Source organism: Amphiprion ocellaris, chromosome 23 (genome assembly GCF_022539595.1).
Source record: "Amphiprion ocellaris isolate individual 3 ecotype Okinawa chromosome 23, ASM2253959v1, whole genome shotgun sequence".
Classification (NCBI taxonomy): Eukaryota; Metazoa; Chordata; class Actinopteri; family Pomacentridae; genus Amphiprion; species Amphiprion ocellaris.
This window is the reverse complement of record NC_072788.1, coordinates 11,991,959-12,010,713: the sequence shown is the minus strand read 5'-3', so window position 1 is coordinate 12,010,713 and position 18,755 is coordinate 11,991,959. Positions and strand designations below refer to the sequence as shown.

At 36.8% G+C, this 18,755-nt stretch overlaps 1 protein-coding gene and 1 non-coding gene across 5 annotated transcripts in view; both read left to right on the top strand.

Moving 5' to 3' along the window:
• The window catches only part of LOC111587744 (glucosidase 2 subunit beta-like), a 185,823-nt gene that overhangs the window by 29,675 nt on the left and 137,393 nt on the right, over positions 1 to 18,755 (top strand). The gene's annotated exons all lie outside the window — the stretch shown is intronic.
• On the top strand, positions 1,727 to 1,797 carry trnag-ccc (transfer RNA glycine (anticodon CCC)). The gene has a single exon. It is a non-coding gene; the product is annotated as a tRNA-Gly (tRNA).

Below are 18,755 nucleotides of genomic sequence, written 5' to 3'. Positions count from 1 at the left end.
TCAAAGTTTCTTCCACGTTGACGTCCAAAGTTTCCCTTAACTGCCAATTCGTAATGACATTTAAGACAGTGGAAAATTGCAAGCTGGAGGCCATTTGATATCTTTTTATAGCCTTTCCCTGCTTTGTAGGCATCAATTCCATTAACAGTTGCTCTGAGGAGCCCTCAGAGATTGAGCGTTACCACAAGATTTGAAGAATCTATCAGCCAACAATTCTTCATGAGTGGCTTTACAAGTAGAATAAAGTCAAGCACGACATGATTACTGTTGAACTTTTAACAGCATATCAGTGCTTTAGCATTTGTGGAAAGGCTTGTTTTTTTACTTTTAAATAAATAATATATTTAAAGTTGTCCACAAATGCCCAAAGTTGTGTACACTTTTGTCACGCTAGCACCAGAGCTATGAATGCTAACTGTAGAACATGTTGACTAAATCAGCTCCAAGGTTGAATTGATTTCTCTTGAGAGGGTCAATAAATGGGTTTTTGATCTTCTTGTCTCTATAAAGTTGTTCACCAGTTTGTCGTTTCTTTGTCAAAAAATTGTAGAAAAAGTTGGAAATGACAAAAGGGTCATTCCATGAAATGGAATTTTTTTTTTAAAATGTACGATGACTTTAGTATCTTTAATGAAGCCATACAAACTTTTGTCTTCATACTATGAATATTTCAGAACTACAGGCCCTTAAAGTACTTAGATCTGAGTTGAAGCTTCACACTTTCCAAATAGCACTACTTTTCCGAGCGATTTTGAGCCATCTTGAGTCTTAAGATATGACTGTATGAATCTTGTCTAAAAGATGATCCTGGTATCAAGTGGAGGTAAAAATGAGATCTTTCATTTGCTCAAAGTTGGTTATAGAGAAAAAAAACAAAAAAATATTTATTGTTTACATAGTGACACCTGGAGTGAATGTAAAACTGATTTGGTTCCTTGTTTATTTAAAGGTCGTAGCTGATTTGGCAGAGTGCTATAGGAGTATATTGTAAAACTCCTTTATTCTTGACATTATAAGCAACCAACAAAACAAAACTGGCCCAAAAAATCACAACTTTCACAGTTCATCTGACTATATGTGGCATTTTCTCTGACAAAAGACCAACATATTGTACAGATTCAATCCAAATACGCTGCTGAATGACTGCTTGTCAATTACTCTGCCAGAGGAGATTATCCTTTAAAGCTGCCGGTTTTATATATTTTCGTTATTGTCAATTATTCCCCAACAATGCATTCGTCCGTCTTTTCGGCTTCTACCAGCTGCAAGCTCATTTAATGCTTTCAAAGGGCGCGAATCTTCAACAATGGCTCATAAATATGTTGTTTTACATTGTGGAAAGAGACGAGAAGTTTCCAAAGACAGCCGGAATCTGTAGTTTTAAGCAGATATTACTCAAACTGGAGTCAGTACTGCATGTAATGGGGCTAGTTTCAGCTGTGGATTACTAGTGAGTTTTTACTGAATTGAAAACACGTCTGTTCATACACTTTATGCACTGTAAAAAGTAATTCAAGGAACCTGTTCCTTTCATTATTTTTATGTTTTTTTTCACCTTGAAGTAAGTATTTTAAATTCCCTCTTTGTCAGTTTTTTTAAAAATTTTGCCATCTTCAAATCTACTTGTGTTCGTAATTATAGAAACTGAGTAGATAACACTTACAAAATCCTTTCAACTAACGAGGAAAAACTAGTTGATACCACTTAATTTTATTAACAATCAACGGCGCCGCTGGTGTAGTGGTATCATGCAAGATTCCCATTCTTGTGACCCGGGTTCGATTCCCGGGCGGCGCACGTGTTTCTTTAGGGGGCAGTGGTGGCGCAACGGTTAAGTCTCTGGGCTACTGATCAGAAGGTCAGAGGTTCAAACCCCGATGTGGCCACTGTTGGGCCCTTGAGCAAGGCCCTTAACCCTTCCTGCTCCAGGGATGCTGTACCGTGGCTGACCCGTCGCTCTGACTCCCCCCAATTGGAGATATGCGAAAATTAGAATTTCCCCTCGTGGGATTAATAAGGGATAGTAAAAAAAAAAAAAAATCATCATTTGCTGCCAATCATTGAATAATTAAGGATACCTTTGATTATAGAGGAATATCTAATTAAATCAACTCAATATAGCTTGTTGGTTGAACATAATTGCTGGTTAATTACAAGGAATGCAGCAGTTATGTGACGATTGTCTCAAAAACAGACTAACAGATTTAGATGAAATTTTCAGGGATGGTCAGAAATGACACACTGCAAAAACTCAAAATCTTACCAGGTCTGTTTGTCATATTTTTAGCAAAATGTCTCATCCCACTCGATTTAAGATAAATTCACTTAACAGGTGACATTTCAGCAAGATGGAGGGACTTGTTTTAAGACAATGCATCTTAAATATCTTGTTAAGTCAAACAATCTTGAAATTGTCTTGTTTTGAGTTGTATTCTACAAGAAAACTCAAAATAAATTTAATACATATTAAATTAAAAGGTGACATAAAAGCAAAAATCTATTTTTGAGTGAAAAACTGCTATTTTTTCTAGCATGTCTGGCTTATTTTAAGACACCTAAGCTTGGCAATCCTGGTAAAATATAGCTTAAAATAAGTTTTCCCAAATAATTTACGATCTCAATGTTATAAATGTCATATCTTATTTCAAGAAATCTTACCAAGCCATTTTTCTCTTGTTCTATTGGCAGATTTTTTCACTTATTTCAAGGTAAAAGTTCCTTGAAACAAGTTTTTTTTCTTGTTTTGAGAAGGGCATTTTTTCCAGTGCACAAGGACCACCTGATTAGATTTTGGCAGTGATGCGGCTTAAAGTCTGGTCTGGATCCACGGATTTGTTAAAGACTTCTGTATCATTGCGAGATAGTAGCGCGACGTCATTGCAAGTATGACAACTACTGAACGCTACGTCAGCTGCTTGCTGACGATCACATGATTGCAATCCTACTATAAATCCACCACTGCAGACTTATTGGAACTTACCTGTCTGGAAATCATACAACGACCGAGCAGCCTTGGTGGAGTACTGCGCCTTCTGAGTGCTTTTCTTGTTAACTAAAAGTTAACTTAGCTCAAAAACACTGATGCAAACTCTTTATTTTGTTGACTTATATCACCTTACTTGACCTTATATGATCTAAATTAGCATCTAACATTTGCAGTTTAGTCCAGTCTTCCACTTTATCTGCTCTGTTTTGCCAAACAAGCTGATGTTGTGTATTTACATTCACTCTACATCCTCTATCTTTTTTTTTTTCCTCTTTCAGTGTCTTGTTTTGCTGAACTGTCAGTGCTTCCTCCACTCGTTTCTTCCACTTTCATTTGAATTCCGAACAGGACGAGCTCAGTTTCCCCCCCAACAGTGATTTTCCCTCAAGCTGCTGTGTGTGAAAACGTCTGTTTCACTTTAAACCCATCCAGCCTCCTTCTAACCAGGCAGCACATATCAAAATCTCTGACTGTAACAGAATAGACTCAACTTCTACCTGCATTTATATGCACAGTCATACTCCAAAAAAAAACCCAACAAAAAAACGTCCGCTGGGTTCTCCCACTTACAGGGCAGCAGAAGTTCATCTTGTCACTTAGCTGAAAATGTGTTTGCAGATGTGTTTAAATGTTGAAATTAAGTTCGTTTGTGTTTGTGGCTGCTGTGGGAACATCCTCCACTCTGATGGGGCTGTTTGTACTAATTTTAGCCACTTTTAGAAAAGATTGTGGTGTCGCAACGGAAAAATCAGCGCTTTGTTGTTGTTTTTTTTTTCTCGCTGGCTAACGGAGCTGCTAATGAATTCAGCTGCATCTGTATGAATATGCATGAATATGAAAATGCAAACACAACAAACGGTGATCAAGCCAGGCAAATTAAAAACAGGCCAACATTAACAGGCAATTTACATTAGAACTGACAAGCCGCCTCGTGTTAATCAAGGTCCAGAGGCAGCAACAGTTTGCCCCTTGTAAGAAGTTAAGTCTGTGCTTTTTTTGTATTATTTAATTGAATGATTTTGCTGCTGATTCTTTTTTTATTGCATCCTTCTGTCTTGGTGGCTTTAAAATCACAAATACGTCGTAAACCCTGTCAAGTAGATGACATTAATTCTGGGACATTTACCCATTTTAATAACTTAAACAGGTTACTAAAATATTTGTTGATAAGTTGTGAATCAATAAAAAAAATTACAAGAGTAATTTTCTTTAGTTAGCAACGATTTAAAGTAGATTTTTAGGCAAAATGCAAAACAAAGTGATTTTAACTCTTTAAATGTAGGAATTAGCCTATTTTTTGTGTATTTTATATCACTATAATCACTATTAGCAAGAATATAAAGTGTATTATCAAGCATCAATGGAAAATATTAAGTGTTTTTAACTTCTTAAATGTAAATTAGCTAATTTTCTCTGTGTTTTTTGGGTCATTCCAGTATTGGAGGACATTTGGGCTTCAACATTTTTGAAAAATAAACCTTCTCTTTTACAGTTTTCTTCTACGTATTCATCAATAATAGGTAATAGACTGTGGAAGGCTTGATTGGCTCAGCTTACACATCAAAGGTACCATTTTTATTCCATGTTTTATTTGTTGTTTGCTAACCCTACTCTAATCACAGTAACAGGGTTGCTAATCCCTGCTAATGTTAGCTTTTTCTCAGGAGTAGAAGCTAGATATTTAGCTAGCTGTTACTGCTGACAATGTTATGAAAATATGAAAAATAGAAGAGAGGACATAACTTTGCTCTACCCGTTCTTTTGGAAAATTCTTTGATGATGTTAATTCCAGCATTTCATGTGATTCACTGTTTTCTTCTTCTTCTACCAGTTAAAAAGGTCATGCTAACAGGGTTGTTGTGGGACACACGTTCTATGCATAATAATTATTATTTAAAATATTATGTTGATTAAAAAAATGTTCCCACAATTACAAGAGACATCAATGAAAAAAACAAAAAAAAGGAGATTTAAATTTCCTTTTTAAGTGTTTTATTTGATATTCAATTTGGTCATCAGGAGGGTGGGACAAGAGAAAAACTGTATTTTAGGGGGACCTCTAGACTTATTTGATATTTTTAAAATTATTTTCAAACATTCTTTTCCCTTGTTTTTTATAGATTTGGTCTCAGGAAAAGTAAATTCATAAAACAACTGCATGTTTTAGTATTTTGTCCCTGTTTTTTTTTAATTAATGGGTGGGATATAAAATGTCCTCCAATTCTGGAAAGACCCATATAGCACTTGATGCACTACTATCAAAGATATAAAGTAGATTTTATTTTACATTTTTTATATTACATTTACATTTACAGTGTTTTACTTCACTGTAAATTGAGTTTTAGACTGCAATTGAAGGACACACGCACGCACGCACACACACATACACACACACACGTTGAATCTTGATCTTCACAAGTTTATTCAATTTGTGTCATTTCCACATCTTTTTATTGCTTCTTTTTTCCTCTTTCTCTGAAGGAGCTTTTGGCCTTCCACAGAATTCAGTTTCCACTTCAGTGGCTCAGATAATTCGAGAACGCCGAGGATTTTCAGGAGAACAATTTGTAGATCAAAGGAAGGCACAGAGCTCGGCAGGGAAAAGGGAGATTCTTGAGTGTCTTTTTCCTTCACTGTTTTGTCATTATGTTATAGCCTTTTTATTCCTCTTGAAAAGGTTGCTGTTAATGTAGGTTCACTCACATTTAGAAGAAGAAAGCATCAATCAAAGAATACTCAGATACTCCAAACAATAATTTTTAAGTAGATTTTTATCAAAATGATATGAATAATACAGGAATTCGCTCATTTTTTGTGTTTTATATCACTGTAAGCACTATTATCAGGGATTTAAAGTAGATTATCAAGCAAAATGCAGGATATTAAGTGTTTTAAGCTTCTTTATATCACTCTGAGCACTAATAATAAGGATATAAAGTAGATTTCCTGGCAAAATACTCCCTTTGAGTGGTTGTTAGCTTCTTAAATATAGGATTTAGCTCATTTCCTGTGTATTTTATATCACTGTTAGCACTATTAGCAATAATATAAAGTGTATTATCAAGCAAAATGCAAAATATTGGGATTTTTACCTTTTTAAATGTAACTTTGCAGATTTTCTCTGTGTTTTGTATCACAGTAAGCACTATTAGCAAGCACTTAAAGTATATTATCAAACAAAATACTCACTTTGAGTGGTTGTTAGCTTCTTGAATATAGGAATTAGTTAATTTTATATCTTTTGTATCACAGTAAGCACTATTAGCAAGAATATAAAGGAGATTATCAAACAAAATGCAAAATATCAAGTGTTTTTAACTTCTTTAATGTAGGAACTCATTTCCTGTGTGTTTTGTATCACAGGAAGCACTATTAGCAAGAATATAAAGTGTATTTTCAAGCAAAATGCAAAATATTGTCTTTTTTACCTTCTTAAATGTAAATTGGCTAATTTTCTCTGTGTTTTATATCACTGTAAGTACTGTTAGCAAGAATATTAAGTGTATTATCAAGCAAAATCCCCCAAATTAAATTTTTTTTACCTTCTTAAATGTAAATTAGCTCATTTTCTTTGTGTTTTATATCACTGTAAGCACAATTAGCAGACATATAAAGTAGGTTATCAAGCAAAATACAAAATATTACGTGTTTTTGGCTTCTTAAATGTAGGAATTAGCTATTTAGAGTGTAATTGCGATTTCTGTGTAATTTATTCAGCATATTTAGCATTTGCACTAAATCAGCTGTCCGAAAAGGGAAAAACTGTCCTTTCTTTGGGCATTAAACGAAGGACAATACATTCTCAGGAGCACCGATGTGTGACCGAACTGCAGCAACGTGAACAGAGCTGCAGGAAATTGCCTCCTTCTCGAGCCGTGGACGTTTGTGCAGAGGTGAATTTCACTTATCCATCTACACTTTAAAGCCTCGCACTCATTCTTCCAGAAACGAAGAAGGAGAACCGAGAGTGAAGCATCTTTTTCTTTTTCCAACAGAAACCCTCCACCGGTTTTAAAAAAGCAAACTTTCATGCTGATAAGAACAGTGTTTTAAAGGAAGAAAGGTTGGGATTTCCCCATAACAGCTAGCTCGTGGCTATAAAAATCCTGCTTGTTTCACAGTTTAATAGCAAAGGCCAGACCCCAGGGGTTCGTATGTACGGCAGAGGAGCTGACATTAGCTGGTAACAAGGCAAAAATGACGACAGTGTAGTTGGGAATCAGCGGTGCATAGACAAAGAACCTTAAAGATCTCATTATAATGAACCCTTTGGCATCTGTAACCACCTTCGAGATGGTAAAGCAACAGAAGTAGCAGATTTTTCTGAGCCTAATAGAAAAAGAGGTTGTAGTATATTCGGACTGGTTACACATCTGCACACAAGGTGATGAATTTACCAGTAAAATTACAATTTAAAAGTTGTTTGCTGTCTACTGGAATACTGAACCTAGACTTTCCAGTTCTATACTTCCACTGTAATCCACTTTAACTGTAGTTAACTATAAATTACAACATTTATTCTTTGAAAATGTACCATTTGCTTTATCTAACAAAATGTTTTTAATATTTCTAATACAGAATTGCCATTTAATATTCCATTTAGCACTGAAACACCCCAAATAATAAAGGCTAAGTCACCTTTTTGTCATTTTAGAACATTCATAACAACGACAACTACAGCTGTCGATGCACAACATATACAGTAATTAATACTAAAACAATGAGTTGAACAGTTGTCAATGTAAAAATGTTTAATAATTTTCTTGAGTTAGCAAGGATATAAAGTAGATTATCAAGCAAAATATTTTTTAGCATCTGAAATATAGGAATTTGCTCATTTTCTTTTCCTTACATCACTTTATGTCGAGTTTTAGACTGTTGAAAATGATACCTTGAAAACTGTGAGTTTTATATTTTTCTGATATTTGAATTGATTAAACATGTTAGTGAATAAGCTAAGTAGCTTCTAAATCTAGAAAATATTGCTGATAAGATAATTACCTGCAGTTTTGTAGGTGTAAATATTTACTAAAATTATTATTACTAACTTACCTGTCGAAGAATATTCCCATTTTATAGCTCCCATATTTAGAAAAATATTTAGAGTAAATTAGCAAGGAAAAAAGCAAAACATTGACTGGTTTTTAGCATCTTGGCTGTAAAAATCAAGTGTGATTTTTTTTTTTTTTTTGTGTTTTGCCATCACTATAAGTTTCAGACTGTACTTGTGATTATTTTCACAATTAGGTTAAATATTCATCTTAATAATCCCTAAAAGGACGTACTGATGGCACCATGGACCAAAACTGAAAGAAAAGATGAATAGAAAACAAAAAAAATTACGATGTAGAGACTCGTTCATCAGTTTTTAACCAGTAATAATATTCACAATAAGAGTTTTCACAAATTAACAAAGATTTAAAGTAGATTATTGAGCAAAAAAGCAAAAAAAATGAGCAAGGTTATCTACTTGAATGCAGGAATTTGGACATTTTCTCCATTTTAGATCACTTTAAGTTGAGTTTTTACTGTTTTCTGACATTTAATAGGTTAAATATTTACCTTAATAATCCCTAAAAGGACACACTGATGGCACCATGGACCAAAACTGAAAGAAAAGCTGAATGAAAAGACAAAAACAAGCTGTAGTAAATCCCTCCCTATACATCAGACAGTTTCCAGAAACCTTCTACGTGCTGTTGATCCGACATTATTCTGTCGTCGTGGCGACTCTGCAGCATCCCGCAGAGCCCAGAACTGACCCGCCGTGACTTTTACCTTCACTGTCTTGGCAGCGACGCTCGGCTCTCTTGATGTTCACAAACATCCACAAAAACAAGCGGTGGAGGTCAGAGTCTCGGCTCTTCACACCATCTGCTGGAGCTGGTTGACATTTGGCCCCCGCCAAAACTGAAATCTCACTTCAGAGGGGCCTCAGCATGTTTGCATTCTGTTTCCGTGTTGGTAGAGGGCAGATTTCACCTTTACTTTAATCCTCACGGAGGGTGCGACATGTTCAAGGAGCCAGATACGGCGATGCAGAATAAATGAGTGCAATTTACAGTGTAATTGAGTTGCATGAGAACAGCTTAGAAATCATAATAGTTGCACGTTTATTCAACCGAAAACACATGAATATGAAGGATGCAAGCAGGAATTCTAGCTCATCTTCCTCAGTGAAGTCTCGGCAGCCTCCAGAAGGGGGCAGCAGGCCTCTTGAGTTGAATCCGAGCTAATGGAAAGTCACATTCACAGGTCATTTAATCTCTTTGTTTTGTCATGGGCTGGGCCTCTGGTGCTGATTTTTTCTTCTTCTGCCACGATCCCAGAGAATTCTCATTCGCCTCCAAGAATTTCCTGTTTCGTGCATTCGTACGGCGGTTTCATAAGCTTGCAGTGATTCCAGGATTAAACATGTGTGTTCTGAGGAGGCTTTTCCCCCTCTTTTCTTTCTGTTTAACTTTCTGAAATGCCTTGTTTTGGCAGCAGTGTGTGCGCTCGCGTCACTGAGAATAACCCAGAAGTTTAATATCTGCAGACCTAAGCTGTACTTAGGATTCCAGTGACTGTATGGATGTAGGCCGTGATGTTACTTTACAGTGTTTGCACAGGCTTACCGATGCACGCTGTGTTTGCCAGCGGATAACTTCGACTGTAAACACCGGACAGGTTTTGCATTTCTGTATTCCGACAAGATTATCACCTCATGTTAGACGCCTGCTGCAGGATGGAGGAAATGAAAAATTTTTTTAAAGGGGGCACCTTTCTAACAACAACACCTAAAATCTCACCTTCTTTTGCTCCTGGACTGGAATGATTTAAAGTTGTATAATGCAGAACTTATCTGCTAAAAATGTAGAGAATGGGGAGGTGTTTTTTTTATTTGTTTTACTTCTCTGGCGTCTTCCTGCACCTCTAATCTCTTTGTTATGTAATCGCCAAAGATTGGATTCGCTCAAGGTTAGCCGGATGGTCCAGGTAATGGAAGCAGTGGGAGGTCAGGGGGAAGCAGCAAAGTGAAGTGGCGTCATTTTGTTCAGCTCCAACAAGTCCTGACATATCAAGAGCTGCCTCATCTTAGCTCAATGTAGCTGTTTTCTGAAATAATTTAACTTTTTTCCCCACAAGCCAGTCAGATTTTTAAGAATTACACACCTCTGTTTGTACCACTTTTGACTTTTGTGTCTTGCAAAGCGAGCTCAAAGCAGTCGTGTGTGTACTCATCAGCTTTAACTGCTTGACAAATACTATTGATGTCACGACTGCAGCTCTTTAAAACAGGGAACACACTGTGTGATGAGCAGCGTTTCCTCCTGGACGATCCATGCTAGCACTGTTTCCCAGGTGAATGCATCGATCACCGATCGAAATTTGAGGCTGTTTGAACGACGAGATCTCAGGAAGTATTAAAGATAAAGACCTGAAATTTTCACTGTTATTTATCAACATGTCACTGATTAAGAATCTGCAATATTCTACAAGTAGATCAAGTAATGGATGAGTTGAAATATAGAAAAAACTGAACCCGACTTGAAAATCTTGAGCTCACGTTAGCTAAAACATTAATAATGCAGAAATCAACTAGTGGTATTTTCAGAACCACATGTAGCTGCATGAGAATACTTTTTATATGAAATACTCGGTCACAAAAATGAAAAATAAAACTTATTTTCGTTGAATTTTTATAACTGATTCAGCAGCTATGTAGAAGTTGCACCATAAAAACAAACGTAATAGTAATAACTCAGCTGCGACCAACGGTCTCATGACAAAACTTACGACTTTTCTGCTGAGCTGCAGGCAGTGCTTATACAGAACAGAAGAGAGTAAAGTACTGAAATATATTGAAAATGTAAGTTGCAAAATATCTACAGCATGTGGAGGTGCCATTTGTTCTTGTGTGGTAACAACTGTGGGCCCTTGGAAAAATGTTGTACATGCTGTTTTCAGGTTCGGTAGAACAAATTTAATAAATGTAGGTTTCGATTCCTCAAGGTTTATGGAATTCTAAATGTGTCATACCACAAAAAGGATATGTCTGAGTTCCCTCTTCCTCTTTGTGGTTGGGCTGTTTCCAAAGAGGTTCAGGACTTTATAATACACTGAAAAAAGCCCTCAGTGAGGTCCAGTTAGAAGTAACTTTTAATGCCAACTCTGATATGAGAGAGTCAAAAGTATAGTAGTGGATTCATACTATTGGTGTGTAGGTAGCAGTGTTAAAGTTTTTACACAAAAATGTAATTTATTACACATTACTGCTTACTTATTTTATTTACTCCCTGTAGTAAGTCATTTGTTGCACTACTTGTTAGGTTTCTGTTACTCTGCCACATCCCTTGAGGTTGTTGTTAACAATTTAGCAAACATATGTTCACTTAGGAATGTAAATTGTAAACAATTTTCTTTACAGATAGTTGGGAGTTTTATTAAACAATAATCAATTAAAGTACAGTGGATGTTTTCTGCAGAACCAGCTTAGTTATTAAAAGCTACTCTGCTAAAGGCACACTGCCTAAGTGGACTCCGGCTTAATTTGATTACAGAAGTTCTAGCCAGAAGTCATTAACCGCCACGAAGGTCTTTGTCATGGTGCCCGTTGGTAGCTAAACCCCTACTATACTGTCTGCTTACTAACACAGACTGATTCCTCAGTTCACTACAGCATTAAAGACAAGAGGACTGCAATCTTCCACCTCAATAAACCGTAAAAGGCCCCACCTGGTGGTGAAACTAGGTACTTCATGTCCTTTATCTTCTGTTTTAATCGGTTAAAATATTTTTTACTAGTTAAATTATTCATGACAATTCAGAAGCATATAATTGATAATATCTTTAGTACCTAAATGTAACTATACATCAGTATCCTCATGGTGAGGACATAAAATCTTTTATTTTTGCTATTTAATAAGCTTTTAGCATAAAACCAACAGCAGAGCTGAATCCAGAGAAAAAGGAAAACATCACTAACAAATATGTTGTGACGACAGTAATCCAGTATCTCTAACACTGATAGGAGTATCTTTAATTTAGCATGGGAGTGGCGGACTTCTAACAACGATGAAAAAGAAAATGTACATTGGAATTTCATTTAATAGGTTTTTGCAGAAAAAGTACAGAATATTAATTGTATTGGGTTTACATTTCTGAAAATCTAAGAGATTATAAATTCAAAAGAAAATCTGTGTTTAAAGTCTTAATTTTTGCTTTGTTCAGTCTGTCTTGTATTGACGTAGAAATAACAGGATAAACATTTTATGTTGCTGCAGCCAGCACAAACTTGAATAAGCCTAAATTGTGCATAAACGCTTGTCTCCAGTGAAAGTATACATAGAAAGTAGCTCCCAAGTTTGAAAAATATTATCAATGCAAATTCATGCCAAATCAATGTAAAATAATCCCATATAACAAAAGTTACATCCACTTATGTGTGATTATGTTATCACAATGCATTTCCAGTATATTACCAGCTGATTTTTTCAGTTTTTATTCCTTTGCATCGTATATCTTGTGGATAATAAAACCTAAACAGCACAGCTGAGTGTTTTTATAAATGTCCAGTCACATCAAATATCCTCTGACCTTAGACAGACCAGCGGCTTGTGGAAGAACATCTTGCCGAAGAACCTCATATCCTTTTGCGGGGAATTGTTGATGTGTTTCCATGGTAACCCCGCCGCACAGCACATAAGACAATAATGAAAGCTCTAAAAGGCCGCGGGGGCACGAGAATAGTGCACGTCCACAACGTTTCAGCTATTGTGGCACTTGTAGGAGTTATACAACCTGACGTTCACCCTGAGAATGTTTCTTCCTCCCACACCCCCTCCATCATCATCTCGGGGCTTTTGAAAACCGGCAAAGATTGGGCTTGCTAGCAAAGGGATGACACACGGAATGACAAAACTCCTGTGTCTGTCTGTCAGGCTTGGTCTTTATCCGACTGACATTTGCTGGCTCAGGCTCATCCAAGCTCTGGAGAAGCCAGGGATAAGAGTCAGACACAGATGGCTTTTTCCCTTTGCAATTCTGTCTCGCACAAGATTCAGAAGGGGGGGAAGGAGAAAAAATTGTTTCCAAATCTTCATCCTGTTTTTACAGACTCTCAGAAATATAATTGCCTCTACAGAAGTGCAAGAAACCGGAGAGCCTTCACGCAATTTTCTGACATGTTTCCGTGCATCTGAGCTGACCCAACCTATTGGTGATTATAGGACTCAAGCGGAGACGTTTCTTGTCCTCTGAGTAAGTCAAAAGAACAATGCTAAACTGCCTCGTGCCATTTAAAACTGATGAGCCAAAGCCAGCATGAAGGAGGAGAGGGGAGGTGTAGGTGTTAAATTGATTGGCGAGAGAAAAAAGCATCTGCTTTGCAATAGCTTAACAGTTGCCTCAGAAGGACGCCTGCTATTGTTTCCAAACAAGAATACCCACTTCTGTGTGCCGAGGAGTGTCGCCTTCAGAAGAAATGTGTGAGAGGGATAGAAATTGTTGCATAAGAAACATTTAGAGACATCTTTTTTTTTTTTTTTTTACAGCTTTCCAGGACCTTGATCTATTTTCTTTTTTTTCCACCGCTGCTGCCTTTTCTGTTCTCCAGGCAGTTCAGAGTTAATATGTGGGCAGAGAACAAAAGGCAGGGGATACAGGATTGGAGTCAGCAGCTGATCCAATGACAGCGAGAGGCGAGAGGGTCCCAGGTGTAGTCATGACTCAAGTAGCACTCTGAGATGGGGGAGGTTGTGATTGAGGGGGGCAAGGAGCAAAAAAAAGGAACCACGGGGGCAGCATGGGAGCCGGTGACAAACTGCCGGTTGTGTGCAAACTCCCTGACAGCAGGAAAAGCAAAGAGACAGGACACCTGACCCCTCCGACCTTCACCTAAAGTAAGATGGGACTCAGATTTCTGCTGCTGAACAACAGTGACATGAGCGTACAACTTTCTTACCTCTGCAGACATTTCAGGCAACGTTTTGTCCAAATGTTATGTAGCAAATACTTCCTAAGATGCCATATATATCGATATAGATATGAATATACTAATTATTTAAGGAAACGCAAACAAATCAGTGCAGAGAACATCTATAAAAAGATGTTTGAGACATGGTAGGTCTGTAATATGGATTCAGATTTTAAACAACTTCCTTAACCGATAGCTAAAGACCATTAACTGCCACAGAAGTCTCTGTCATGGTGCCTGCTGCTAGCTAAACTCCCACAATGCCCTCTGCTTGCCAACATGGAACTACCAGTAGTCTGAATCAGGTTGTCACAGTATTCAACTGCAAGGAGCTTAATCTGGTGGATAAACCAGGTACTAATGCTAATGTAGATAGGTAGACCAGTCTGAAACCTTAATTCTAGACAGATTTAGCCACTTCTTTATCACTCTTGATGTGTGTTTAGGGTCATTGTCTTGCTGAAACACTTGGTTGCGTCCAAGACCCAATCTTCTGGCTGAAGATTTTAGGGTTTACTGAAGAATTTGGAAGTAATCTTACTTCTTCATTGTTGCATTTACTTTGTGTAAAGTACAAATTCCAGTGGCAGCAAAACAGCCCCAGAGCATAATACTGCCACCACCAACCAGGGTTGATGGTATTTTTGGTGTTCCTGGGGTTAAAGGCCTCAACTTCTCTCCTCCAAATTTCTGGTCTTTGTAGCCAAATGGCTCAATTTTTTGTTTCATCTGACCATAGAACTTTCCTCCAGAAGGCCTTTTCTTTGTCCCTGTGATCAGCAGCAAACTTGAGTTGAGCTTTAAGGTGTAATTTCTGGACAAAAGACTCCCTTTTGCCTGGCAGCGTCTCAGCTCAAGGTAATTTAAAACAGAAAGAAAGAAGTAACCTGATTTAACTATCTAAAATTGAACAGATACTTTTTAAAATATCCATAACTTCTGATTTAAAAAAAAAAGGCAAATCAGTGTTTGTTGAGCAGAAGGATCCTGATTATTTGAGATGGAATAACCCATATGGAACCCTGGAAGTCTCAGTCTGTATTTTTGGCTCATCGGTACTCTGCAGTTGTAAGGTGAAAATACTCAACCATGACATTGTCTGCTTATTTTTGCTCATGATTTGTCCAGCATATGAAGAAAACACAATTTTACCGAGATAAAAAAAACTTTGATTTTCACTTGAGGGGGTCTTTAAGATGACGTGTCTTCCATAAACTGTGCACTATAGCAGTATAAATCTTCTGTAGATCTGTTTTGGCCTCTTGCACAAAAAAAATCATGTTTATCGGGGAAGTTCCACTGCAGTGATGAGGCAGACTGTAGTTTGGAGCTGTATGTCAGCCAGATTGATTATAAGATACCTACAAGCAGCAAGTTTTAATTAGCTGGGTGATTACATCTAGTATAATTCAGTGTAGGTAACGGCAGTGGTGGTCACTGAGCAGGGATAAGTATTAACAGATAGACATTTATAAGGTTTTATCTGCTTTTTATTTGAGATCTATTGATGGAAAAGGTGGAATTTTTTTCAAATTTAATCTAAATTTAAACTATCTCAATAAGAGTCCAGGGATGTATATTGTACATGATGAAGACTTTGGAAAAACCAGTCTGTGGTCAAATAAATTAACACAGTTCTCTGTCAGTCCTTGTTTACCAAACTCAGTAGATTTTGATGCCTGTCTGAAATGTGCACTGCATACAAATCTTCCTTTAGTTTCTGTTTATTGTAGAAAATTCAACTAAATGGCAGCCTCTTTCTGTAGTATTCCACGTAGAGCTTATCGCTATTCTTCCGCCATTCTTTCAAGTCTAACTAGCTAATTAATGAAGCTGTCAATCACACAACGCATGCGATGGCGAGGGAAGAGCAGAATTCCATAATTTTCCTCCCTTTTTCCTCCTGAGAATTAACCTTAATAATAACTAATTCAACACGGTCTCTCAGGAATGCTAATAACACCAATTTGTTTTCCCGATGACATTGTGGTGGAAGAAGTGGCTGCTGCTTAAATAATGTTCCCTGGCAACATCTTCTTCCACAGTCACATTTACAGTATGAATGGATGCTGACTGACTGCTGTGGTGGTTGTGGAAGTGCAGAACTAGATACCAGAGATCTGGGTGGGGAAAGTGTAGACTAGAAACTGGGCAGACTGGGAAGATGGTGACTTTGATTGTGTTCATCTACTTAACATGTTGCATTTCCTTGTGGCCTTTGTCTGTACTCAGCCAATCTTTCCCAAACTTTTATGAAGTTCTGTGAGTTATTTAAATATCAGGGTCTTCCGTCTCGAATTATCAGAGACCTTCTGCTCAAACTTCTTTGATTTATCTGAAACTTTACATCATAAACAATGAATATTTAAAATGGAATCTGAGCTCAAAGATGGGACTTCTCGTTGTGGATTAATTTTTCAACTCAACCATTATCAGAGACTGTTTGATCTGCTTGTCCAGTATTTCAGATTCAATATCGATGGCATTATGAGAAATAACAGTGACAAGTTCAGGTGTTTGTCTTTGATGGTTCCGGAGATATTGTCATTCAAATAGCCTCATATTTCAACGTGTGAAAAAAGTGTGAAAGTATTTGATATATCAAGCTAATGCAATAACTATTTCAGGCAAATCAGAGATGGTTGAGCAGAAATTGTTGTAAAATTTGGATGATTTGAGATGGAATAGCCGTATATATCACACTGAAATAATGTTTAGATACTATTCATTGACATTGTATGAAAATAAATGAAATTAAAAAAAAAAATTAAAAAGTAGATGCCATTGTTTCCTCTCAAACCTGTTTTTTGTTGCAATTTGTCGCCACCCAAATTTCTAGGAAACGGAGTACTGTGTGCCGTTTCGCAAGAGGTAATTCCATGTTTTAGAAACTTAATGCTCCCTGGACTGAGATTCATACTAGCATATAAACATTGACTTATTGTTTGTATTGAATTTGGTAGCAAAATGCCAGGATATTTTGAAAATACATCATGCTCATACTCAATAAATCTGCAAAAGAAACAGGTTTCAATCTGTCTTCTTTCAACGTGATTCAGTATGAGGGTCATAGAAGTAAAAATAACTTGACTCAGGTTAGGGAAAGACAAAATTTTTATATTAAGGATCAAGAAATCAATATTATTATGTTATTTGTGAAAAGCATCGGGAATTACAAAAACTGCAATTTAGGATGTGATTTGCAAAAACAAAAAAGAAAAAAGGCCTCCACTAAGCCAGATAACAACATTGACAATTTAGAAAAGAAGCGGCATTTTTATTATTATCATTATTACTTTATTTTATTCAAAACAGTCACAACTTCAGTGATAATTGTTCTGTGTTTGATATAATATAATGAACACATGTTGGAAACAAGTCATATCTTAAACTTTTATCCTGGCATTAAGAATGTAGAGCAGTTAATATTTTGATGGTATCCCGTGTGTCTGAGACCTGTTTAAATCTGTAACAGAGTTAATTTTGAACTGAAGCTTGACAACAAAAAAATGAAAAAAATCAGTGAATCAAATATGCAATATTTATCAAAATATAGCAATTAGATATTTTGATTGTTGCATATACAGCCATGAACCAAAGTTTACATATACTTATAAAGACCATGTATTATTACTCTGAAGAAGGAAGCTCTTCCTCTAGAAGTAGCATCTTAAGGCTCAACTGAAATTTGCTGCTCATCACAGTGAAAGTGAAAGTTCTGTGGTACGATGAAACAAAAATATGCTGTTTGGCCACAATGAGCAGAAATATGTTTGGAGGAGAGAAGGTAGACACCAAACCTATCATCGAGCATCGAGGTGGTGGTAGTATTATGCTCTGAGGCTGTTTTGGTGCCAGCGGAACTGGTGCTTTGCACAAAGTGAATGGGATAACAAAGAATTCACTCCACATTCCTCAAAAAAACCTAAAGTAATCAGCAAGAAGGTTGATCTTGGACACAGTTTGATGTTCCAACAAGACAAAGAGTCCAAACACACATCAAAAGTGGTAAAGAAATGGTTAAATCACGCTAGAATTAAGGTTCCACACTGGTCTACCCAAAGTCTTGACTTAAACCACATCAAGAACCTGTGGACTGTGATGAAGAAATAAATCTATGCCAGAAAGCCAACAAATTCAGTTGAACTGCACCAATTCTGTCACGAAGAATCACAGATACAACTAGAAATGTGTGGATGGAAACATCAGGGTCCTAGCTGAGGTGAAAACGGCCAAAAGACATTTAACCAAATATTAGCATTTTTTTATGTATAATTTGATCTGGTAGGTTTTGTCATATTTGCAAAAGACCTGTAATACGTCTATTAAAGGACCAAAATGCATAATTATTTTTTGTGACAAAGATGCATGTGTTTCAACCATTCCATCACAGGAATTGAAGAATTATAGGAGTCATTAGAAACTCAAGACTGCCATAATATATGTGGTCTTTACAAGTGTATGCGAGCTTTTGTTTATGACTGTAGATGCCAACATTTGGCTCCACTGCATGAACTAAAATTTGACGCTTTGTATTCCCAACTTCTGTGACTTTAATTGTCTCTTTGCTATAAAACACATCACCTTCCATCCTTGGTTGTACTCAGTGCTGCAGATTAGTTACATATGGGAATGTAAGTAGTCTCCTTGCACTGCCTTGTATCTTCGTTGCTGCATGTTTTACAGCGGAGGGTTAAACTAAAGACCTGGACCGACTCGTATATTCTCACGCTTGTGTAATCCTGGTCTCCTGTGTTTTGTTATAAAGTGCATTTCTGCATGTACCGGATGCAGCTGTGTGCACTTAAATCA